The following is a 27,018-nucleotide window of genomic DNA, read 5'->3' as shown; positions in this document are numbered from 1 at the left end:
ACTCTTTTCCTCTAATTCTCCGAACAATGATTCTTTTCTTCTGCCTTTTAGCCCAAGCCCTTTAAAAACAGTGAAATTTTGTAACAGGATTTGTAAAAATCCCCTTATTTTCTGCTCATTAATTAGTTATAATGAAGCACCATTTATATATAAGCTATGAAAAGTTACTGCCCTGCCTCTTGAACACCTACAGAAATTCTCACACTGAAAGCCTTCTACTGCAAGACCTTCTCTGACAATAATTATGTCACAGACTCCCACTGACTGAGGCTGTGAGACAGCTGCACTAAGTGACTTCACCCACTTCCAGTGTTTCCAACAGTGTTTCCACAAAGCACAATTTGAGTTTTCTTTATGGCAATTCCAGTTTTCCCTTTGTGGCATTAATTGTGCTCAAGGAGTGTCTGCCCAGAGCAGGCAGAGGCTGAGTTTGTCAGAGCTTTCTCTTATACCAGATGTCACTGCTGGAGGGCACAATTACAGGAAGTAACCTTTGGAGGGGAGAAGCAGAAGGCTGCTTTAGTGCACACACCCAGTAACACACAGAGGTATGTGAGTGCTCACACACAAAGAAATGTGTACGCCAGCTTTGGTGCACAAGGAGATACAATCCTGACATTTGGACCCACAAGTGGATTTCTGGTGCACTGTTAACAATAACTTCACATTGCTTGCACAAAATTTCACTTTGTTCCTGCTGGGACAGGTAAAGGCTGCTATTGTGCAAGAGTCTCACTTAAGATACGGAGCATTTCCAAGGATGAAAGCTCTCCAGTCATTTGCAACTGCCTAGAAACCCAGCAGTGGGACTAATTCCTCAAATAACGCTGTACCATGACTCCTTCATGGCATAATTTGTTACATGCTGCTTTTTTTCCCCACACTGATTAGCCACAATGCATTAAGACAAAATACCTGCTACTGGTATTTAACCAGTAGCCATATGGTTATTGTACCAGCTCCTCCATCCCGCTGGGTGGGGTGTATGGATATGAGCAGTGGCTATGCATTACACAGCAAAAAATGCTTGTTTGGCTCAAGCTGTGCCTTCCATAGCGGGCTGTTATGTATAGCTCAAGCTTGTTTGAGCCCAGCTGTGCCTTCCATAGCGGGCTGTTATGTCTTCAACTGTCATACGAGCACATGCAAAGAGAGATGTTGGTAAATTAAATCTAAAATCCCAAATTCAGTTCAAGATATTACTTCTGTCCAGTCAACAGTTTTGGGCTGAGCTATGGTGTTGTTTGCAGGCCTCTTTTATCACAGCTTGCAGCTGCCATTCACAGTGAGGGGTGTAACAGAAACAGAATGAAGATCTGCTAGATTAGAGCAACTCAGATAGAGACTGATCTTACCTATCTTTCAAAGACAACCATAAAAAGACAAAACTTGGTGGTGCTGCAGACAGAGAGATACTCTTGTCCTTGGAACACAGCTACATTTCACTTCAAGGTATTTTCTAAGGTGCAAGAATAAACAACTGCTAAAGAACCAATCCATGAAAGCTTGACTCTTGAGTCCTGCAGCTGATCATACAGCTACGCTCATTTGAAACCAAATATATGCATTTTAAAATGTGGTAGTTAAGACAATAATCACTAAGCACAGATTAAGTATAAGGCAAATATGAGTTCTTTAATGTGGTTTTCAACTGAAAGGTTACAAAGAAGAAAAAGGTCAATGCACTGATTTCCTTAATCTCAAATGCTGCAGCTTTGTGAGTTGTTCATACATCTCTTCAATTTATTTCAGAGACACTTCTGCCCTCGTGCAGGAGAGGGTGTTGCGTGCTCCTATTACTGTTGCTGTTGTCAAGGAAAGCAAAACACCAACAGTTGCTAATCTAGTGTAATTTGCAAACAAAACTGAAGGGCAGGTGAGAGTCAAAACTGTGCGGAAACAGACGTTTTACAAACTGTAGCACCTTCAGATGTAACCAGCCAGGGTGCTGGCTGCAAGCAGCAGCCCACCTCTCAAGAGTCAAAAGCAACATTTAAAAGGAAACCCTGACACACCTTGATTATCATTGTTTAAGAGTGCCTCGTTAAGCCAGAAAGGAAGCAGTCATTTGGTTTCCAAGGACCATCACCAAACAAAATACCATCTAAACAAGATAAATGTAGCAGCCTGAACAAGTTTCTCTGCACGTAACTCCACCTAGGAATTTCTCTTACGAAATTGGGCTCTCCCATGCTTCCAGGTCCATCTGCTGGGATAGACTCAGCTTGAGGGGCACATTTCCACTGCTCCACCACTTGGGTGAATGAGCTTTGTGGAGACATGTGCAGATTCATGTTACTGTAAAGTCTGCACACCAGGCTCTGACACTCAGATGGTGCCCAAGCCAGATCTTGCAGAGTGACCTTGGAGGGAGAAAGCCTCTCCCTCCATGGGGTTCATCTGAAGAGCCCTTCTCCTCACGCAGTGCTCCATGGGCACTGTTCCAGAGCGCCGGGTGGAAAGAACGCGTGGACTGCGTAGCAGTGAGCTGTGCCAAGCCCACACAAAGGCTATCCTGAAGGCACAGCAACACTTTCGCACCCTCTTCTGCTCACCCACTGCTGTTCCCTGCCTAGAAGTCACTGGCTTCCCTCTGCACTCCCTATAAACTGCTTCCAGCAAGGTATTCTCCATATGAAGCACATCTTATTAGTGATGCTGCACACAGCCTGAGAGAAATGCAAACTTTTTGCTGTGTAACAGTTCTCTAGTGGAAGCAGATCTACAGAAATGTCTTGCAATACATAGGGGTCAGGTTACCAATGCCAGCCTGTGAACACAACAGTGAGCAGCAAGCAGCAAGGAACCACCTGCATCTTTAAAGATAGTAAAATTACTTGACTGCCACGATATTCTCTCTTAAATCACAGAATCACGGAAACTTTTAGGCTGAAAAAGACCTCTAAGACCATTGAGTCCAACCATTAACCCGGCATTGCCAAGCCTACCACTAAACCATGTCCCGAAGTGCCATTTCCCAGCTTTTGATGTTTCTTCAATGGTTTCTCCCCCATATTAGGAAACAAGCCCCTCCCTGAGCAACCATCCAATCCCATTTCATGTGGCCTAAAGGCCTCAGACAGAGATCTTGACCAAACGGTATCTGTTTCCCATTTTCATCTGTATTTATTCTTTAACAGTTGTGGCTTGTTTTTAATGTTGCTTTCACTCCTGTGCTTTTTGTATCAAGTGTGGCAAAGGAAAGTTAAGGTCAGTGCAAGGCTTCTTTGTGTACTTAACTGAAATGCTTTTGTATTACAGTCAGGCAATAAGGTGTCTATCTTCAAATGGTGCTGGTTAGAAAAAGCAAGATATGGAAGGACATGAAGCAAAGTCAGTGTTTGTGCTTCCCTTGGAGCACTTCTCCACAACTGTCATTGAACCTAACTTATTTCCTTATTTCTAGTAGGTTAAGCATGGAAATCTTCCTGGGAAGAAAGTCTGCAAGAATGGCTCGAGTGCTTTCTCTGAGGTTAATGCCATACTCCATGGCACGAGAGTGCCAAGAATTTCAACGGTCTGGCATGCCGTGGATGTGGTGATTCCTTTCTCTGCATTCCTCTGAGGTCTTGTTTAAGGGATGGAAGCAGATGGAGGCAGATCAAACTGGAGCAACTATCACAGACACGTAAGAGCCAAAAAGAAACAGACACAGTGAATTCCCTTTAGAGATGAAGGCTGATATTAAGACCGCGGAGGTGTACAAGCAGAGAAATAGGGAGTAAGCTGACTAATTAAGACACGGTATTCATAACATTCAGTTTTATCACTGTATGCAGTCTTCACTAAGATATGAAAGAAATTCAGATAACTGGAAAGAAGCATTTGCCATTGCGCAATTTAAAGTTAAAACCAAACCAAACAGAAAATACAACATGTTTTTTGGCTGGTCTGTACCTATTTGTGGGGTTTGTACGTTCTTCTGACAGACATTTTGGAGTATCCTGGTTCTTTATGGCTGCCTGAGTGCTGGAAAGGGTTCAGGGAAGATTTAACTGAGCTGATGCAAATGCTGAGCACAGACATACTGTAGGCAGATGGTGCACTGCCCAAGTCACCAGAACAAGGGGGACATGTTCACAAATAGAGCAGGCACAGCAGACAAAGTCAAAGCTTTTAAGATGGTGCATGCATTGAGAAGAGTTGGGGAAAGGATGTGTTTTGATCACATCCTTTTCTGTATGGTGGCTAATGAGCTATACATAAAAAAAGGCAGTCTCTTGTGCAGCTGCTCTCTGGTTAAGGGTGGCCTCAGGGCATCGTACGACGAAGGGCAGGAACTGTGTGAAATGCTTTACAAGCATTTCAGCCACCTGTTTAGGAGGGGCACTTAAAATTGTAAGGTATGGGCACATAAGACAAGTCCTCCAGTTCTTCTATTATCTATTTATCACATCGTTGTTAACTCTTCACAACCTGCTTATCAGGATGACCGACCGACCAGGACAGCACTTCATCGCACATTCACATAATGGAGTGATAAGGTTGAGCACAAGCAGGTCTGTTTGCTGAGTCAAAAGGAAAGCTATTCTGTTTTACTCTAAAGGACAATTATCAAAGGCATGTTCATGCAAAGGGAAGACTAGTTATTTGCACTGCAGGAAGGTGCAGAACTCTGTCCTGTATTTAAAAGCAGTAGCTGGAGGTGGTGTTACTTCTCCTGCAAGGCAAGCTGCATTGTGAGCCAGCACAGGGATTTGTCCCAACTTAAGCAGGCTGGGTGCATCTGATCTGACAGAGATCCATTTGAGGGAGAAACACAAAATACTGTGCCCCAGGACTCCCAGCCAAACCTGCTAAGAGCCTGTTAGCCCATCCCCATTTTTCTAATTATTTGACACTTTCCCTATCAGGACTGTTAATCCCTCCAATTTCACTGGCTTTTTCTTATTTTCTTACTGCTCAGGCAGAGATCTCTTGGCCAGAAGTAAGGGATGCTGGCTGGTGTAGCTTAGAAGCACTATGGGAAGAATTCTTTTCAAAAGCACCAATATCGGTCAATTCTGCCTAATCCATAAACTCAGAGTTTATCTCATTGAAACTGGGTGCAGAACTTCATCTGGCTTCAGTGGGAAAGGCAAAGGCACAGCTGAGATGTTAAGCATCTTTGCAAAACCCTCACCCCATTTTATACAGTACAAACAGGCACAGGCAGTATGAACTCGAGTACCTGTGGCACTCCTAGAGCAGACACTCCTAGAGCAGCGTTTTCTCCACATGAAAGAAACACCTGAAGCAAGATTCTAAAAGTCATGCCTCAAGATCTACAAGAAAACACAGGTGCTGATCCAAGCAGTAACGCTACTTCCCCTCGCCTGCCTCCTTTCAGAGGTCAAGTCCTGGGGGATGCTCGTTTGTTAAAACTGCTAAAAGTCAGGATGAAGGTCCATCCATGTTAAATAGCAGCACACACATGGTTTGCGGTCTGGGTTTGTCCTTCCTCCCCACACTACATCTTCATACTAAACACAGCTTAATTTTCCCCAAAGGATCCACAATGTAAAACCTCCCTTGATCTGCAGGAATGTGGCTGACCTGTGTGACTGACTCCAAGGTCAAGAGAAAGTGGGGAAGCACTTTTAAGTGTGATTAAGACATTTTAATAATTAAAAAGTAAGTGTATTTCAACACAGAAGGGCTGTCCTTAGTGACAAATACTCTACTGTTCTCTACTCTCATGCTGCATTTTACCTTCGGCATCCTCTATAATTCCTTAAGCTCCATTAAAAGACTTTAAAAGGTATATATTACAGTTATATAAGTCAAAAGGAACATTTTTCACATGCCTTTAAAGAAAAGCATATGTTGTTTTTTGTTATAAAAAAGTATATATGCTAGGGAATGACTGGTATAAAAACAGAAGGAAACATTCTTGAAAAATTACATTAGGTAATGTATGAGAAAAAAGTTCTTACTTAAAAGAGCAACTGCATAAATATCTGAATTGTGGCTTTGTTTATATTAAATTCATTCATGAGCACAGTACAAAACCAGTAACCTAGGAAAAGGATGGATCTTCTTGAGACTTTTTGCTTTGAAGACATAGAACAGTAAGACTAAAATGAAGTAACTGCAGAAAAACACATATGCATATTCCAAGACATAGTTAGGATTTCAAATCAGTTAAATCAAGAGGCCTAAATGATGAGGCTCCCTGTTTCTCACAAACTTACCAGTTCTGATAGGAAAATACTTCCTCATTTCTTTTTTTTTTCCTCTTCCTCTCTTGGGTCATATCAATAAAATAGTTAGATCTCTAAGAACGCTTCATCTCATTTTCTCTGCCCCACTTTCAATCCCAATCTTAGCAAAACTGCCTTAGGACAAGCAGGTAAGGATAAGTCCAAAAAAGACAGGAGAGATCTTCTGCCTGTCCTTGAAGCGCACTGCTGATCTTTCTTGCCTGTTCAAGTGTTTTCATCCACTCTTCTTTAAGATGGAGCTGACAGTGGCATGAAACAACTGATTCTTTTCCTTTATCCTTATTTTCCTTCTTGTTCATTTTCCAATTTCGGTCTGCCTTAGACCATACACTTTGATGACTGTGTCTGCTTCAAGGAAAACACCACTTGGAAGCAGGAGTGACTGAAGTACAGCACCACCCCCCAGTGAACAGGGTGGGAGATAGGAACATTCTTAATATTTATGTCTCAGAAGAACATTCACTACATAGACTCACAGTATAGACTAATCTTTATTCCTCAAAATGTCTCCCTTGCTTTGAAGGTCCTTTCAACAAGGCACAGGCAATCAAGGAGCCTCTGAAAGTTCCATGCTTCAGTGCTGGTATTTAAGGAGCTTCAGCAAGTGATTTTATTATTTCTTCTGGTGCACTTATATTCTAACCCTTTATCTGGAATGAAGTGAACTATCTTTTAACATACTTTTAAATCTTGCATAGCAAGGGGCACACACACCCCTTCTGACCAGGAGGCAACATGGAGTTCAGCTGCAACATGTAGGTGATAAGCAGATGATTTGTGATTAAATCCTTCCTCTAGGATAATGAGATAAGGGAAGCATTTGCTCCCTGATCTTCTATGCAATGATTTTCAATGCAAAAGTGCTTTTGTAAATCTGTAAGTGAATCACAATCTTGAAATGCAAAAAGGTGTGCTCTGTGCTGCAAACAAAGGCTGAAATGAAAGGCTGGCAGTGATCTGTCTGCCATGTTTGCAAACTTCTCTGGAGAAGGTCATCCTGTATGAATTAAAAGCCTGGTAATTTGGTTTGATAGTTCAGCATAGGGGGGTTGTGCTCTCACTTAGCTTCTTCCAGTCACATATACCGTAGTAAAAAGAAAAAATATACATAGACAACGAAAAGAAAGCTAAAGATGCTCAAGGAAGAAATTAGAAAGGATTAAAAGGCTGCATCAAGCCATCTAGAGAACCTTCCACCTCTTCTTTGCTTGAGCCATGTGACAGCAATTGGAAGTATTTTTTACAATTTTAATACTTCAGTGTCTGATTGGTAGCATTGTTCTTGCCTATCTTATCTTCATAAGACATGGGAAGATGAGCTAAAAATTATACTCTGAATATGGCAAAACTATGTTTAACTCTGTTACCGAGCTTTAGCAAACCTCTTTTTGGACGAAGCACTGTTATTAAGTTGGCTTCCTGTGGGCTCTCCAGTATACATGGAATCTATTCCAGTACACATCTTTCTGGAAAAGGCATCCAGAGAAGACCCAGTGTACCATCCCCAATCTGCAAAAAGCACTGTTCCCACTAGCCCATCAGGTCGCACTTTAGAAGAATTTGCTTGATAGAGATTAAATATATATACCCTGATGTCTCTTGCACTGCTTAAGCTATTATCTCACTGTGAATCCTAGTCCTAGTAGTTCATGTCCTCTAGATCCTGTTGGCAGTTTAACTATTTTATGCTGCCTGCTGCACCCTAAACAATTCTCCAATGAAATACTACAGACAAAACCCTCTTCACTTTAAAAGCTCCTGTAAATTTCCAGTGATTGCTTCCACAACAGTTCCTCATTCCAGGAAAACAATGAGCAACCAAAACCCACTTCTACAAAGGCCATTTGAAACAGAGAGATATTTCTCTCATATTTCTGCCTGTGTCGTGTGAACCTTTCATGTTGCTAAACACTATGGCACAGTGTTAACACATACCTTCCAATGTTCTCTTTGGGACACAGCTGCAATGTACCTATGCACCAGGTAAATATGCAAAATATCACCTTTAGCTGCACTTGGCCCCGAACCCTCCTCACTTACCAGGCCAAAACAGTTAAGCATCACATGATGTGAACTTTGGCATGCAAAGGGAATGCTTATTTGCTCATACAACAAAGGACATCTAAATTTTGGTGATGTGGCAGTTATGTGGCAGAATATGATTCTCTTAAAACCAACAAACACTAAGCTGCGCATCTTAATTAGCTTGTCCTTCCTCTTCTCATTATATTCTTATCCCTGTCACATTTTGCACACAGATCTGGGAATGTGACAGGCACCAGAAGCATCTCCTATCACCTAGCTCAAAAGACTAAAGGGGCAGAATTGCACACAGAGAGATGAGATCCTTTCATTTTGTTTTACAACCAACGCTCTTTGAAATGTGTGACAGGGAAAGTGTCTGTGGTCTCACTGGAACACATGGTGTAAACTGCTACAGCCATTCACCCATTTGTAGGCAGTGGGGGATGGGTGTTGCCTGTACTCATGAGTGTCTCCAAAGCAGCCTTCACAACCCACTCTTGCTTGAACCATCTGGCTTAGGGGCCTAATCTTGACCATTCTCCCTGGAGAAGCAGAAACATTCAAGCCCTCCCTATTCAATCCACTTGACCTGCCATGAAACTTATCTTTTGCAGAAAGGGTCAGCTGTAGGTTACGCAGACTATTACTAGCAACTGCTATAACTATTGATGGCATTTAGTCAACCCTGAATTCATGAGATGTAAGGACCCTTTCAAAACTCTTCCACTCCCTTGGAAGCAGGCACCTGGAAACACTACTCTTGGTCTGCTCTGAACAGGTATTTGTTCAAAACAACTCAAAGGCAAAAGATCCATTAACATTCTTGCACAAATCCAACAGTTTGCTCCAACGAACTTATAAAACCGTTTTGAAAAAGAAAATAATAAGGCAACCCAACCCCACAGGCCATTAAGCCTTGCCTAAGGAGACACTCCCAATGCTACATTTTTCGAGTGATGTAATAATAAGAGAATATTGAACAATCTGATGCACTTTACAATTCATATGTGTAAATCTAGTGTAATAATCAGGTCATAAATCCTGGGGGCACACAGAGAGCAACTAAGAAAATGTTCCATGAGAAGAGTCCAAACTTACCTTGTGCAACTAAGCACAGGATGTTTTATCTTTAAGGTCACCTCAGTGACAAGTTATTCCATTCTATATAAAAAACCCTGTATGTTCCTAACCAGAAATAAAATCTTCTGCAAGACATCTGCTTTTAGGATGCCTTAAATTAGAGGAATCCTCATGTGCATCAGGACTACTTCATTAAAACCCAGAAATCAACAGTGTGTAACAGTATATGGCCAAGTTTAGCTCTCCAAACCTGAAGCACAGTAACAGAAGCTGAGAATTATATATGCAAAAGCAGAACATAATCCAGGAGGTGTAAAGGTAATATTACGGAATAAAATCAGGTTTATAATATTAAACATATGCAACCAAATGATTAGTGGAAAAGCCAAAGACAAAACACGTTGTCTTGACCTATTTTTGTTCTCAAATGTATTTCAAGAACTGTTTCTGACTGTATCTTTAAGTAAATTTAGAGATTTTAGCCATATGCCATAACCATGGGTCTCCTATTTCGAAAACAATACAAAATGTGTATGACAAGTGCATAATACTGTATTTTAGCAAAGCTTTGCCCTGAACTGAGTAAGACAGAGGTAATGAGCAGGAATTATTTGGGAGGTTGGTCTCACTGCCTAACATAATGACAATATGTGACAAATTGCCCTCAGTTCATATATGCTTGCATCAAGAGCATGTTGCAATTTTATAGGGACACTTACAACAAGAGGACACACTAGTATTTCACTAAAAAAATGCAAAGAAGGTTAAAAATACTCATGCACACTAGTGCATGAAAAGTTCTAGGTTGCTTTCATTTCAGCCTTTGGTCAATGGCTTTGCAGCATTTTTTCCTGTTCCAGTTTTACAGTGAGGACACACCCAAGAGTCTCCCCATGTTGCACTGAAGGCTCTTCAAGGGCTGAAGGACAGATAGAGACTAGTTATCTTGGGGCCCTCAGGTGTATCAGATGCCAAACCCATCTCTTCTAAACCTGCCATGAAAAGCCTGTGGATCACTTTTCTTGCAGCCTCCCACTGCAGAGGGGGCTCTCTGGGGTTGAGGTGGGAACCACCTGTGTCCCACTCTCTGCAAGCACTGACACTGCAGCAAGCTCATGTACAGTCTGTCTGCAATCAAACAGCCACACTGCTCAGTGACTTTTCTTGCTCAGGTCAGATTCTGCAGCAGATGATGTTGGATTAATTACAGCAATACATAATTACAACAGCATGCCAAATTGGCAAAATGTAAACTCTTTCTGCTGCAGTGTCTCTTCTGTATATGTGTGTTTCTGTAAACAAGCCATTAACCACAGAAAAGAGGGTTTGATAAAAATCCCCCAGTAACTCATGAGGGATTTCCATCATAAAACATGCAGTTAGTTCTGTGCACACTGAGATGTGAGTCCCTCTTGCTTGATTAGTAAGAACAGGTTGGCAGGTGGGACTGCAGGAAAATGAGGCATGACTCAGCAATGACTGATCTTCTCCTTCCATCAAGTCTGTGTTTAAGTTGTTTAAGCACTGTCCGGCATTTTGGTGAAGAAGGAGGTACAGGGAATTTAAAGTAGTAAAATCACTAACAGCACAAGGAATAGTCACAGTAGTGATAGATATAAAAATACTTCAGCCTTACTATTTTCCAAGCTACAAAAGACACCTAGTTAACAAAGGTTTTAATTTTGTTCTTGCTACTGATTTAAAAGTGGGATACGAAGAAGATTTAGTTTTGCTTTTGCAAACTCATGGATGAGATTTTAGTTTGAAAAAATCAAAACTGAAGTATCTCTCATCTTTCTTCCACCCAAACCCAGCTCCTGAAGTTGATGAGGTTCAGACAGAGTTATTTTTACTTACTTCCCTATCAAAGTATTTTACAAGTTATTTGAGATTTGTGATTGGGATCCTGCTACATAAGAAAGTCAGATTGTGAATCACTGTATTTCTTAACTTTGCCAGAGTACCAGTAAGAAAGGGCATCTGAGATAAGTATTTCTTGATTTATTTAATCCACAGCTAGTAAAATAACAATGTTCCAGAAAACATGCCGTTTTTAAGTCCTAATCTTTATTTAAAAAAAAAAAAAAAAAGAAAGAAAAAAGATGGCAAGCTGTGCAGGAAGAGAGCAAACTGTTTTGTGTTTTCACAATACAAAACACATTTCTTTGAGCCTAACAAAAACATAATACAATTTCCTCTGACAGGTTTTATCTTGCATTTTCCCATATATGTAAGCTGCTTTTTCCCTTTTATCTAATAAAACAAAATTATTAATTTTTTTAAAGCTTAGAATAGTCCTTTTTCTGGGAATTGGACCCAAACAATGTACACAAGTGGTATACAGCGCCATGAAGACACATGGTAATAACAACAAAACACCCAGAGAAAGGCAACAGGTGATATTGTGGTCACTCTGGAGTTGATGAGGTATCTGCCATTAACCAATGACTAATTAGGGTGTGGGCTTTACCCAGCGTTTCTGCTGGTCTCCAGAGTTGAGCAGCAGATCACAGGCATGAGTCAGTAAGTAGGGAAGCTGGGCAGGTTCCTCCAGCTCTAGACTCACCTGCTCCTCTTCAAAATGAAGTGATGATATTTTTAGCAGGGGTGGGGAGGGAAAACAAAACCTGACATGGTATTTTGCTTTTAAAACCTGCTTTCTAAGCATTCAGTCCTGAAGTTCACATTCTCAACTTCATACAAACAGACATGTATGTCCACGGGGCAGGAACGAGAGGCTCAGGCTTGACACAGGTTTGCCTTCAGTTTGGGACTGTGAAGACATCACAGCATTTAAGTTCTCCCAAATAACAAAGATCATTAGCTTTAATTTTATTTTCTTCCCTCATCAACAACTACAGCTACAGTCCTCAACTGAGTTGCCTTTATCTGAAGAGGCATGTCAGAATGAAGAAAGGCCTCTCTTAAACTCAGACATTTTTAGAGCAGAACTGTGCTATCATGCAGCCTTGCTGATAATCCTCAAATCTATACTGTTAATGGAAACATCCTATTTGTATGAGGGAAGTTTGCAACAAAAGCAGGATCTGCCCTCTGGGATTCACATGTTCTCACTTTAATTAAAAAGAAAATCCCATTAAAACTTGCCATGACCACAAGTGAATCAAATTAATTAAAAAAAATAAATTTGAAGATGGGAACAAAACTGGTTTTTATGAGGTAACAATTGCAGCTTAAATCTGTATGCTTTTAATAGCATAAATTAAAACTTAGGACTTTGAAGTATTTTCTTCAAGTCTCAGGAAATCCACTTAAGTGGTGTAACTTTGAGTAACATTGTGCCCACTAAATCTGTTTTTAGGTTCAGTTCACTTAAAATGCACACATGCTAATAATGGTCATAAAAATTTTTACTTCAGATGCATAAACTGTTTAAATACTTAGTTCCTTAAAAAAACCCTGAACACAACAACAAACCCAAAAGCAGAATGAAACTGCTGTACTTACAAATGAAATCACATCTGGGGCATCTTTGTTTTAAAGCTTAACAACAACTGAGGCAGGATGTGTCTGCTTTCAGTTTCTTACTATTAAAGAATATGAATTTGCCCTACTGCTAGAGATGAACTTTGCAAGGGTGTACAGCTGAACTAGGTGAATGAATGATGGCAGAAGATTAGACACAGATTAAGTTCTTGATGGCTCTACTGATTGCTCAGTAGTTCACATGTGACTGAAGAGCCAAAAAGATTTCTTAAGAGAGGGAAAAGAAAAGCATGGATGGATGGCCAGTTTCTGCTTCAAGTGGTGGAAGGAAAATGTTGCATAAGCAACAGAACGGCAGTTTTAGAGGAGCATCCAAAAGTCCCATGGAGATGTAAACCACTGCACTTTCTGGGGCAGGGGTGTAAACTATTCCAGTAAGTGAAATGGAGAACCCAGACGTGTCCCTGGGGAGGAAGGCTCACTTCCTGCTCAGCTCACTCCAGCCTAGCTCCAGTGGCTGTCAGGGATGTGGGAGAAGGTTCGCAGGGTTCCCATGGCAGCACAGCCTAGCATGAGGTCATGACAGGCTGGGAAGAGGCTGTCTCTCATATCTGAGGGCAAACTCAGACTGAGGTGGGTATGTCTGCACACAGTTTCAATCCCCCAGCCACCAGTTCCTTGCTCATTCCATCAGCTCCAATGCCAGTTGTGCCACGATGGCCACAGCCTTGGTGCAGAACAAGATATTAACTTAATTGAGCAATGACTTGACAGCTGTATCTTCAGTGCAGAACATAGTATTAACTTAATTAAGCAACAAATTCCTAAACCAGATGAAAGCTCTGACAGTGGTCCAAGCTCTGCTGCATTATCAAGCAGCTAAATAAGCTTCCCACTAACTTTTGTCATGGTGGAGAGAAGACACAGCAGGGGTGGGGGCTGTGGGGATAACCTCTTCTTTGGATTACTGAAACTAGATATTTAGAGTGGGAAGATGCTGGTGCACTGTGGCAAGATGAAAACCTCTGGATGTGGTTTTTGACCTGATTCCAGATTTTGCCAGCTCAAATGTCAACCCTACTTACGTTTCCACATCCCTCTTGAAACTCTTACACACCATGACCATGGTTTCATCTCTCCCTGCTCTGCTCAGGTAGCCAAATTATTGACAAACAGCACTATTTCTGAAGTTTGTTAGTCTCTTCCAGTGAGGAAAAAGGCACCATGGGAGCACTCGCAGTGCTATAACCCAGCCATGCCTTCTCCAGCTGTTAGGCTTCCTCCCAGACACTCCTCCCTGGATGACAGTCTGCATTCAGTTATCTGCTGGGGTCATTTCCATGCTCAGCTATGCCTTCCATATATGCTCTTTGTGCCAGACTTCCCTGCAGGCAGAGCAGATGACACGATCCTTAAAAAGATGAGCACATCCAAAGGGGTTAAGAAAACCCACACCATGCAGTATATACGTATGAAGTGACTCAGGAACACAGAAAAAACCAAGTATGAGATGGTGCTATCTCCAATTTTTGTCTTGGCTACAAAGTCCTCTTCAAACTAGCCAGAGGTTGTAAGGACTCTAAACTTTATTACAGTCTCATATGTAATCAGATGCAAAATTTCTTTCACCTCTTTCTTTCAAAAGCTATGCAAAGTACTGTTCCTTAACACATCACTGAAAATGAGCAAATGCTGGCAGTAAGCTTTGGTACGAACTCACTGTGGGAAGCAGCAGGCTGCAGACCTCTCATTCTCATTCTGCCTCTACTACTTGTGTCCATGTGCTCTGAAACCTCGAACACTGTAAGAAAGGTCCCAACAACTTGAAAAAAACCCCGTAAACTATGAACTGCCTGCTCTCACCTTCCTCATAATTTCTGGTTTTATACTCTATTTCTAAACTTATTCATAGTCAAAACCATGAGGTGAAACAGACTTGTGTGTGCCTCCTTTACAGAGGAAAGAGGATACAAACCAAAATTCTGACAGAACAGTGGTTCTCCATGTGGATGATTGCTGTTGCATCTGCATTCATGACAAAATATGATGTTTATGTTAGATGTGCTCCTCTCAGTGCCTCCCTGACAGAATTGCTCATCAGATTTGAGTGACAGGGCAGGATACTGGCTGGGGTCACAGCAGAACAATCAGCAGCAAAATCTGACACAAATTAATCTTCATTATAAATGGCAAAGAATCCTGTCTGCTTTGGAAGACCCAGAGAGTGCTTGAACAGAGAAGAGGCATGCTTGTAAACTCAGAAAATTTGACAGAGCTATGGAAAGTGTTCCTGTTGGTTCTCAGAGCACTGTCTCTGTTTATGGCACATTTTCTGACTTATGGTTCTTTGTTTTCTGACCTTGCAAAAAGGCAGCATTAGGGAGGGAGAGAGGAAAGGACAGGGGATCTGCTCATGCATGCCAGAAGGCAAAATCAGAATCCTGTGAATAGCAAAAGAAACATGTTTTTATCATTCATTTACACATTAGGAAACATACATGATAGTTTTTGTAGGGAATGGATTATGGACCATCTATTGATCCATTTCACCCTGTGTAGAACTTCTGATGGGCATAAACTTGGACAGAGTGCTCACACTGTGTTCCTTGACAGCTTTTCTCTCCATGGAGACACAGCTCTTTTGGGGTGTGTGACACTCCCTCCCATTCTGCGCAAGTAATTTTTCATTGCTATGAACTATCTCTTGACTGCCTGAAGTGACAAAAGGTGCTTGAGGAAGAAAGTGTGAGCCTCGACCCTGAGGATTAAAACTGGGCAATGTTGGACCTCATGGGTAAGTTTTAAATGTGTACAAAAGCCTAAGGAACAGTGACCTCCACAAAGATGTTATTTCTGCCTTCTGCAGGTGAAGAACCAACAATTGCAAAGCACATTTTGAGAAGAGCTGACAACTCACTGCTCTCTTTCAAAACTGACTTAAGCAAGAAAGTGCTTTTTTCCTGCTAATGCCTTTCTCCTAGACCTTCTCCTTCCTTCTGTCACCCAGTCGTTCCTGTCTACCCCTCCACTGACATTTTAGTGATGCTCTAGTTTTAAGCAGTGTGTACAGGTGAGTCAATTCAGACCCAAAGACCTCAGGCAGCTTGCCAAAGTCATGCTAATTAGCTGGCTGAGCAAGGCTTATATTAGCTTTACAGCAGCGCTGATAGACTTGACTTGAATCAACAACAAAAATGCTGCCACATGAAGCTGAAGAGTGCACATGGTAAGGAGTGCAGAAACAAGCAACAGAAGATAATTCTTTCATCAAAAAGAATCAAAGTTAATGGTAACTAGGTCAAATTGAGATTTTGTTACATATGGTTTCTGATCACAGTACTATTTACCAACTGAACTAGGGAGAATAATTTGAAATTCAAGTGAACACAAACTCAGATCTAATTTCAAGGAGAATTTCCATCTGGAAAAGTTGTGAAGAACTGCTGGCAAGTAATGGAGGAATTGAGGACTAGTAAGATTCCAAGCTGGAAAATGTATGCAGGACAATGGTGAAATTTCCAAACAGCAGAGGATTAAATCTAATTGGATTTGAAGTTGCAGATAAAAAGCCTTAAGTTTCAAGGCAAGTGAAACCGTATTTGAGTAGAATCCTCTCCATCACTGCATTATTTTGCTAACCAAGCTAACTGCCAAAGTTACATGTCCACAATTCCTTACTAATTCAAACTTGTGTTGTTCACTGCTGTACCCCTGGGATTTTCAATTACTTGTGCAGTGCTGTCCCACATATTTTCCATTTAGTTTCTGTTGACAGATGTCAACCTCTAAGTTTTTTTTTCCTTGCATGTTCGATACTGTCCCAGTTATGCATCACCAGGGAAATTTCAAAAATTTTCCAGTGAGTTGTCTCAATTGACTAAAAAACGTACGGGTCACACGATACAACATTTTCTCCTGACTATAGATTATCTCTATAAACTCAATCAGCCTTATTTTCTGATCTATAGCACTGACAGATCAAAAGCAGCAGCTGAGTGGCCCTAATGAGATTTTAGACTAGGCTGCCTCCTTCCTCCCCCACCAATTTCAGTTTATCCTAAATCAGTCATGCCATCTGTAGGGGAATGGCAATTAAATTTACCTGAAATCAACAGAAAACTTCTTGTTGGCTTCACTATTCCAGCACAGCCTCAGCTGCCTGTCAAAACTATTGGGAGCCCTTCCAGAGTACAACACACCATGGACACAGTTAATTAGGCAACTCTTCTTTAGAATAAAACTGGCTTTAAAGAATATGCTGAAATGGGTATTAAATCAAGGAAACTTCAAATGCTGATAACCAAATGTCTGGCAGACACATCCTTTTCCAATTGCATGAGTGTTCTGAAGACCCAGCAAAATGGTGTACCATGCACACATGCTGTCAAATCAAAATACTCATCTGCATCTCTCTAATTAAAAAAACCCATTGGTACTCAACAGCAGGCACTGAAATATTAATCAAGTTGTACGCACACAGCTGTAGGAAGAGAGTTGCACTGACATGGAGACCTCTTTACAAATCTGCTTCATGTGGTCAGCTTCATGAAGATCATGAGTTGACGGGGAAGTCATATGTGTGGGAAAGAGCCAGACACCATTAATTTTGTGACAGTTAGCCTTTAAAAAGGAAATTAAGGGGAAACTTACTTTGAAATTAAATAACACTGCACCCTTCGTCTGCAGGAACTCCTTGCAAATTGCTCTCCCTAAATCTTCTCTGAGTCCGATTTAGTCTCAAAATCCCCTTGCTTCAGTACTTATTTTAGTTGAACTTTTGATACATGATGTGCTGGTTTTGGCTGGGGTAGAGTTAATTTTCTTCACAGTGGCTAGGAAGGGACCGTGTTTTGGATTTGTGCTGAACACAAGGTTGATAATATAGAGATGTTTCCGTTATTGCTGGGCAGGGCTTGCACAGAGCCAAGGCCTTTTCTGTTTTTCGTACTGCCTCGCTGGCAAGTTGGGGGTGCATGGGAGGCTGGGAGGAGACACAGCTGGGACAGGTGACCCCAACTGACTAGAGGGATATTCCATACCATATGACATCATACTCAGCATATAAAGTAGAGGGAAGAAGGAGGAAGCAGGGGATACTTGGGAGTGGTGGCCTTTGTCTTCCCAAGTCAGCCTTACACGTGATGGGGCCCTCCTTTTCTGGAGATGGCTGAACACCTGCCTGCCCATGGGAAGCAGTGAATTAATTCCTTGTTTTGTTCTGCTTGTGTGTATGGCTTCTGCTTTCCTTATTAAACTGTCTTTACCTCAACCCACAAGTTTTCTAGCTTTTACCCTTCTGATTCTCTCCCTGATCCAACTGGTCGGGGAGTGAGCGAGTGGCTGAGTGGGCCTTGGTTGCCAGCTGCAGTTAAACCACAACACATGCAAATCAGGTAACTGAAATACACCAATTCGAGAATTTTCAACTTGTATTTGTTCATATTTTTGCAGGATATAGGTGATGTTCTATAGCTTCTGTACTAAACCCAACACCTTGAACTTAATGTGCCATATTCCTTTAAACTCCTCTTCAACAGATCAAAGCATCTGATAGTCAACAGACATGCTTTAGAAAGCCATAAGAACTAAGTACAAGATAGTGTTAAATCATTTGTTATCCATGTGCCTCTAGAGAGGCTACTGCAGATTTGAAAACCTGTCCTACCACAGTTACACCAAAATGGGATAAAGCCTTGAACTCCCATTTTGTTTCAATTATCACTACATTTGGCGACTGAGCCACAGTCAAACTAACAAAATGAAGGGGCTTTGGATCTCACTCTCCCTGGTTGTATCATCCTTGAATTTTCATGGCAAGCTGAAAATAAATGAGTGGGCAGGTGACTACTGCCCCACGAGTCAGTGCAGATGTGGCAGGGCACACTCTCCCCACCCATGGCAACTGGGGCAGCATGATTAAAACTAGCAATTAAGAGTACAAAACAATTAGTCTTCCTGACGTCATCCTAGCCTCAGACTGTGAGAGCTTCCTTTCACCCTGCCTCTGCCTCACTGTTTTCTTCCAACTGCTTCCCAGGCTTCATCTTAAGACAGCTTCAATGTAAAGTAACACAAGGCCAGAACCATCAAAAATGCTACATATTTTAAAGTATGAATACTTGCTCCACCTGCAACAAGGAATACCCAATTCTAGCAGTGTAAAAGTCTGGATAAGCACTAAAGCAGTATGCTTGGTTCTGCCCTGCTGCAGTGGAAAAAAAAAAAAAGCTGGAAACCTTTGAAGATTCCTTTTAACTTGTGTGACTGGCTGGTCCCAAAGGCAGGGATACAGCTGACTTTGAAAAGTATGGCCACAAAAGTGAGAGTTAACCTACGAGGCTGAACTTAAAGACCTACCCCACATTTTACATCCTTCTCCTATTCATGCATGGAAGAGAAGCTGACTTGTTAACTAGGGTTAAATCAAGACTTTTAGAAACCTCAGCCTATCAATCACAATCAGTAAAAAACGGTTTAGGTTTGAATTTTACTGGAACGAGTATGTAGAGACAAGATGATTTTGTTCTTTGCTGGTATCTGGCAGCCCTGTGGAGTTTATTGGTTGCAATGCTGTCTACTGAGCAACATGCTGTATCCACTTTCTTTATTCTCTATTTTTTCTACTTTAGATTTTGGGACAGAAACTATATCTTATAATGGCTCTATATAATTACTTAAATCCAATTTCCAATCTTAACCAGGGATGTAACAAGGAACTATTAATAATATTTAGAGCAGCATTAATCTATCCCTGCTCTTTCACTTGAATGGTAACAGGAACTATACCATCAGGGAAATAATTTAAGACAATTTGAGTTTTGAGAGAAACATCGGAACAAGAGCTTGGGATCTGCATTGCTGCAACAGCTTGTGTCTGTGGGAAATCCCACAGGTACCAGGAAAACAGGAAAAGGTGGGATGATGGGCCTACTCACAGTCTAGTAACGTAAAATACACGCACAGGACATCACAGGGCTCATACCCAGATGCTGAGCAAGTGCTTCAGTAAAAGTGACTTCAACACAAACTAAAAAAGGGTAAAGTCAAACCTAAGTCTAGGCATCTTGCCTGATAAATACAAAAATGGAATATACCCTACCCCACTAACACCCTTAAAAAGCATTTTCATATTCTTCAATGGCAGTCAGGCTGGATCAGGAATTAACTTCTTGCATTAGGTGTCAGATGCCAATGATACTTTGCTTCGTTACAAAACCTCTCATAAAAACTCAAAATGCTCAATACATAATTGCTACTGACTAACAAAACCAAGTCGTAGTCATGGTCCTCTGAAAAAAACCCAAGGCTCTGCTCTGTGTGGCTTCAGTGTTTTGCCACTGCAAACTCATCTATCTCCTGGAATAATTAACAAACTCCATAAAGAGTACCATTCTCACTAAACTATAAAATTAGCTAGAGGAATCTGAACTTTCAGAAGGGAACTTCTTCTTGGAATTAACGGAATTGACTATGTTTTAAATTAAAAACAAACTGAGAACTAATTTTTCAATTCTGAATGGAACTGAAACCTTTAGAGTGACAGCTATATCTTTAAAAGTTTTCACTAAAATCACATGATAATATCCTGAGGAAAACCAAAGCTACTTTTTTCCCTCTCAACAATATCAGTTTGCAGCTCAACAACACAAGGGTGGAGGAGGAAATTCCTTTATTCTCACCTTCCCAAAAAAAAAAAAAGTTCCTTTTCAGTAAGCTTTAGTACAATGAGTTTGTCATCAATTGTTTGCAGGAAACATCTCACATTTTTTTTCTTCTATGCAGTGAGTTTGATCGCAGCAGGTCGACTTAAGCTTATAAAGGAAAAAAGTAAATGAGAGGCAAAAGCTACAATCACATCAAAAATCATAAATGCCACCAATCTCAGTAAAAGTACCCACATAATGCTCTCAGAAGATCCAAGCAATTATAACTACATTTGTTTGTAGTGATAACACAAGACCAAAGCAATTTAAAAGTGAGAAAAGGCATATGTGACTCCATCAAATAACAACAAAAGTAGCGAGTAGCAACAGCTTACTCCATTCTGAAAGAATGACACATTTACCACCACAAGGAAGAAGAAAATAACAGTACATGGGCAGCATTCCCACTGTAAGCTGGGACTAACAGGGATTCATAAATATATTTTTAATTTTGGTTGTTAAAAGGGTGCTGTGAATAAACTGCTTGGCCTGCAGCAACAGTACTGCAATTGGCGAGAGCAACAATTTAAGAGCAAAAATTAAACATTTACTCTTGCTAATTTCTTTGAAAGGTTTTCACTGCTGAAAAGATACTTCTGAATCTGCTTTCTGATGCTTCTCCTCCTGGTAACTTCCACTGATGGGGAAAAAGCCAATTGCTGCTCCTGCTTGGAAAGCTCTGATCTTGCTCTGAAATAATCAATGGTAACGCAGTAATACCGATCTGTTTGAGAAGGTAATATTCTAGAAAGAAACAGAAAGGCATGGATGATCTCTGCTTTTTGGTTGTTTAAATCAACCTCTGAAAATGATTTTGACAGGTGGCATCCTCAGGCTTTCCTCTGCCAAAGCCAGGGTGCTGCTCCTGGTACACCCTTTGGTAAGGGGAAGCAGCACTGTGGAAGGAGACCAGAAGTAAGGCCAAGCCCTCAAGGTCTGCTCCTGGCTTCTTGTTCTGGATGAGTGTTATGCATGCCATGTATACCTATCTGATGTTGAAAATGCAGATGCAGGAGCAAAGTGATACCAGGTAATTGCATCCCAGGAAGGCCTTAGTAAACGTAGGTAGGATCTCAGGAGCAAAGATACAGTTCAGTTAAGCTGTCCAAGTTACAATGTGAACAACTCTATGGTGAATCAGACTGAACAACTGTCATGGTGACAAAGGTCAAAATCTTTTTCTCTGCCATACCACCTTATCAGTTTTAACTCTCCAGCAGTAAGGGCAGTTAGGGACACTCACTGGGGCACAGCTGCAGCAGAACTTTGTTCAGCTGATAAGGTACTCGTGGGTGCTCCTACCACTGCTGTCACATACCATGCTGCTTTTTAAATATACAGCTTATATGAGCAAGAAACTGCCAGTAACAGCTGAACACTCAGAGAGCTTCCCTGAAGAAAATCACTCAACCTTCCTCTCCACCTCACACAAATCAAACAGTGACCAGAGCTGGGAAGGTTTAGGATATGTATGCTTTACTCTTATTTAGGCTCTCAACAACCAGACCCAGAAAACACTTAAAAAAGAAACTCGTATAACACTAAAAGAACAGAGGCAAGACAAGAAATAGGTTACAGGTGGTGGGAGGGGAACAAGAGACTGGGAACGCTGGCGCTCAGGAAGCAAAAGGGAGACAGACATTGCAAAGGCAACCCAGACTGGAAAATACACTGGTGCAAGAGCTGCTTCCTCCTGCTGAACAAGGGTGTGAGCCAACACCATTGCTCTGGCCAAACTGACTTCCTTGGTCAGTCCTCTGACAGAGTTGCCTGCTCTAGGGGAATGATGTTACTCACCACATCCTTCCCATCACAGACTCAGGAGAACTAGGACCCTGCCCTGCCATGTCTAGGAGAGTTATTTTTTGTTGTTATCCTTCTAACAGCCAAACCAAAGAAACTCTGGCAACATTGTCACAGACTGCAGGAAATACTGAGAGAGACTAATAACATATTTCTCTGTTTATCTGTGTTTGTTTGCAAAGACAAAAATCACAGGATCTTCTGCCAAACCATAACCAAGAGCATTACTGAAAATTTGGGCCTTGGGTTTGAAGGTTTTGCTGTTCTGGAGGAGGAGTAGCTTATATCAGAGCTTTTCAGAGAAGGGTATAAACCTTAGCATTTGAACAAGAACAACAAAGGCCCCAGAGAAGTTATTCTTTCAGACTCGTCTGATCTTTACAATACACTCTAAATATTTTTGTTAGTTTTTAACTCTGCAGCCCAGGAAATGTTTTAAAACTTTAAAGAAAAAAAAAATTACCGTTAACAAGCCAAAACTTGTTATCAGTGAAGTTGCTCTATAGTTAAGTAAGACAGGATTCTATTCATTCCCTAGGGCTTTCTGTAAGCTGAAGGAGAGAAAAATTTGGTTTCAGTCTCATGAGACTTTTTTTCCTATCATATATGGTAAGCTTCATATCAAGCCCACACAGTCCAAGTAAAAGTGAATTTACTGGAAAAAATAAACTTCAAATACTGTTCTACAGTATGAATTACTGATGTCCAGCAACAAAATAGACACACAAAATCTGTTTCACCAAACCAATGCTAACTGTATTACCCAGCGTCTAGTCCCAAACGCGAAATGCAACAGAGCAGCAGAGATCTGTTTCCATACTGCCCAGTTACTTAGAATGCCCAAGGTCCTGCCTTACTAGGAGGAACACGAAAAGTTTTGTCATCATGATCGTCCACAATGGATCTCCTTTGTTGCTGGAGCCCACCACCATGTTGAGGAATGAAACCATCAAGTCACTATAAAATCTCAGCATCACGCCTAGCAAAGTGAAGCTCTCCTACTGTGAAACCGAATCCCCTTTTCTTCTTTAAAAAATTCAAATATCCCATCTCAAACTTGTATTTGCCACAATAGGAACTGCAAGCCCTGTCTCATTTTTTTATTTCTCCCCCTCCCTTTTGTCTCCAAAGGAAATAGAGTATTCATTCCAGCATCTAGAAAAAAGATTTAACTGGTATTATGCATTTCCCAACACAGCTGCACTCTGGCTGACTCCTGATGCCAGTGAGATGTTGGGCAAAGGACCCACGTACACACAGGCCTTTTAACTATTAAATAAGTTTCCATTCATAAAATACGACCAGCCCATTGTGCCCTGCTGGTACACTCCTACTTAACTCACAGGTCCTGGTCACCTAAGAATGCATAGCCAAAGAGCTGGCAGAGTATCCATAGAGGTAACTTGGCATTTTGGTGTTCAGATGTTCACTGTTCACTTCCCCAGTCTGGACCAGAAAACACAAACTCTCAAAAAGAAAGTGTGAGCAGTGACCCCTGATCTGATGTTTCACACTTTTTTCCACGGAAGTATCAGCATTTGCAGAATAGAGCACTGAAGAACCAATTCCTCCCACAAAACTGAGAGGGGGGCTCAACCTGGGCCCAACCCTTCTGTTCTCCAGAGATCGTGCACTGCAACATGAGTGCTGTCCATGTGCCACAGACCTATTATGAAGGAAAAGGTGGGCACATGTGACATTGGCAGAAGTGCTTTAGTCTTTAATTACCTCAGATTCACTGCATCTTCAGATGAATACTTCTGGCCAGTGCAACTTGGCACCAGTTTTAAATGCTATCTGGCTCTCAACTTAATGAATACTGTCATAAATCACCTTCTCTCCCTCTCTTTCTTCCACATTACCCACTATTTTTTAGTAGAAACCGAGCAGTTGATGTGACAAGAGTTTTTTTATTTTTTTTTCTTTTTTTGCAGCTGGGTTGCTTACCAGTGCCTAGCCAGACACACCCACACATGCTACCATCGGCACCTGCAGGATCCCAGTTTTATGCTTCATTCTGCAGAAACATGTCCCAGAGGCATGGGAAGAGGAATGCCTAAAAAATACCATGTACATGCTCCTCTGCCCTCATGCATCTACACCCCAGGGAGTTAGTGATCAGTTGTTAATACCCCCTTGGAGTGTCTCTCTAGGAAGTCCCTTTTTTGACTGTTCACACTTGCCAAGAACTTAGGGTGTTGGCTTGATTTCCCTTCAGAAAGCCTGGATAATACAGAGTCTTGGAGCATGTAAGAGAACAGTCCTATCATCCTCTTCTTCCAGAAAGAAAACACGTTTCCAGCGGGAGATGGCTTAACACAAACCCTATCCAACTCGTCACAGCGAAGTCACATCCTTTACCCAGGCCAGCAGGATACACTGACTTGCCAGAGTCAACAAGAACAGTAGGCAAGACATGCCTGAGAGCTGAACTTCTGAGTTTCCCACATATCTCACAAGAAGCAGAGAAGAATTAGGCAATTCTGCTGTTGAACTGTTGCAGCTACACAGATGAAACCCCTGAATAATGGAGAGGCCTGGGGAATGAATGATAAGCAGAACAGCTTAAAAACTTTTTATTCAGAGTAGAAGGCATTTGATGACATCTGACAAAAAGACATGAGCAAGAAATGCCCTTACAAGAAACACTGATTCTATTGCAGGTTCTTTTCAGCACAGTTGATTCTGAAAGACTGGCTTAGTTTGGCTCAAATCACTAAATACTATTTGGGATCCAACTGTGATGCTGACCAGCAGCACCTATCCCCAAGAAACCAGCAAAAACTCTGTGCAATTAACTGCCACTCAGTGCTAAATTCTGGGGAGTACTGCTTATGTGCTAATAGTGTCACAAACTGGTTCCAGGCCTGCCTAAATATGCCAGTAGCTGTTGTCCACTTTCCAGCGACAATTCCAAAAGTGATTTTTTCCCCCAAGGTTGATGCTCCTAGAAATTTCAAAATTACCTGAGCTCCCCACCGGTATCTTTAAATTAATTAGATGGAAAATGATTTTTCGAGAAGTTTAAGGGCTTAAAATATATCCTGGTAAAAAAAGTCAACTAATTAAAAGGTATTTTTAATTTAAAGTGAGAACTATTCCCTAGAAATCTATCAATATGCTTTCTGAGCTGCGGTACCATGCCACTTCTGTTCTCATTAACCAAGATGATAAACACATTTTATACATTACAATGAACATAAACCTGGGCCTTACAAACAGGCAACAGGATAAGGGTGTTGACAGTGCCCATTCAAAACGCTGTTAAAAAAGGTCTTATTTTCAGAAACTGAATGGGCACTTCTTCAGTCTATGCTGGCTCCTTTTTTAAAGCATTTGATGTGGAACAATCCTAATGCCAAAGAACTCCAATTCCAAAGTCTGGGTGCTGCTCTGCTTCCTCAGAGCTGCTGTTCACCAGCTATTCAGAGGAGACTCAGACGGACTTGAGAATCAGTGAGGAAGAACAGGCTTTCATTCGCAAGAAGATACGTAAAGGAAGCTAATATGTCTCTGTTTGACATTTTTAAATTAAACAAAGTCAGGAATTGAACCAGAACAGTATAAGTGAAAGTAAAGGTTATAAGCAGGCCAAAGATAGTGATGGAAAGCATCATGGAAACTGGGAACATTAAATGGATGCATTAAAGGACAGGCTCAGGCACCTATCATATGAAACTACAACATCTAAAGCAGCTTATTCTGTGCTACTCTTCAGATTGGACTAAATGATCGAAATGGCTGGTTTGACTAAGCCCATTTCCAGTGATATACTGAACCAGTGTGTTCACAGAAAAATACAGAATTGCCATAAACAGTTTTACAGTGAATGATCTTAAGGTCCTTTTCCAACCCAAATGAATCTACGAAAATATGCAGATAAAGGAAAAAGTCAGACCACAACTTGGTTCAGTTTTTCTTTTCGATGATCCACCAGTAGCAGGAGCAAAGAATAATGAAGGACTGGATCAGCCTCACTGCTCTGCCAAGCACAGTCAAGCCATGTCAGAACAATGCTGCTGGGAACATGCCCTGTTGTGTTACACACTGTGAACAGTTGAAACAAGAGAGTGTTGAGACCTGAACATGTTTGAACTCTTGTGGTTGTATATCCTCCTCACACACCTGGTCCTCCAGATTTTCCTTGATACTTTGGCCACAGTCCTTCTCTCCTTGGTGAGAGCAAGCTGTGCCAGTCAAACATATCTTGAAAACACAGGGACAGCGGGAACATCAAACCATGGCACAAACCACAGCACAAACCACAACAGTCTGTTCACCTTGCATGTACTTTAATTGTTTTAAAATCAGGTTAAGTGATTCTGTGGGTTTATTGATAGTAGTTCCTATATCAACATGTGGGTTCTCAAGAGCATTGCCAGCAAAAACCTCTTCTTGCACTCACTCTTGGGGCAGGGTAGCAGTTAATAGGGAACTCTAAAATTGGAAATAAATGACCTATTTCTGAAGAAAGTTGACAGAATAATATTTAAAGATTTGAGATTGGCTTCACATTGTCTTTCTAACAAAGCTACAGGAGCACTGCAATACATTCCTAATAAAATAAAATTAGCAAGGCAAAAGATCTGTACAAAAACTGCTGGTTAAATCTCACCTACTTTAACAAAAAGAATTTTTTCTTCTTTAATTGTGTGAAAACTGCAAGCTTTATTAATAGATTTACACTGATTTAATTAATTTGCCAGTAGAGTTTGGTGCATGATGCTAATACACATGTACATTTCAGAGGGTTCCTA

General features: G+C 41.2%; 1 protein-coding gene across 8 annotated transcripts in view; it reads right to left on the bottom strand.

The window, feature by feature from the left end:
- Nucleotides 1–27,018, bottom strand: part of LOC113951571 (A-kinase anchor protein 2-like) — a 264,418-nt gene that overhangs the window by 62,823 nt on the left and 174,577 nt on the right. The window contains exon 1 of one of the 8 annotated variants that reach the window (XM_027652661.1): nucleotides 17,406–17,474. The exons of the other annotated variants lie outside the window; for them this stretch is intronic. The gene's annotated coding sequence lies outside the window, so the exon portion shown is untranslated. Of the gene's footprint in view, nucleotides 1–17,405; nucleotides 17,475–27,018 lie in introns of those variants that run through there. 8 annotated transcript variants of the gene reach the window in all.

This window comes from Corapipo altera, unplaced genomic scaffold (genome assembly GCF_003945725.1).
Source record: "Corapipo altera isolate COAL_440 unplaced genomic scaffold, ASM394572v1 61286, whole genome shotgun sequence".
NCBI classification, from domain to species: domain Eukaryota; kingdom Metazoa; phylum Chordata; class Aves; order Passeriformes; family Pipridae; genus Corapipo; species Corapipo altera.
This window is presented reverse-complemented; position numbering and strand designations above follow the sequence as displayed.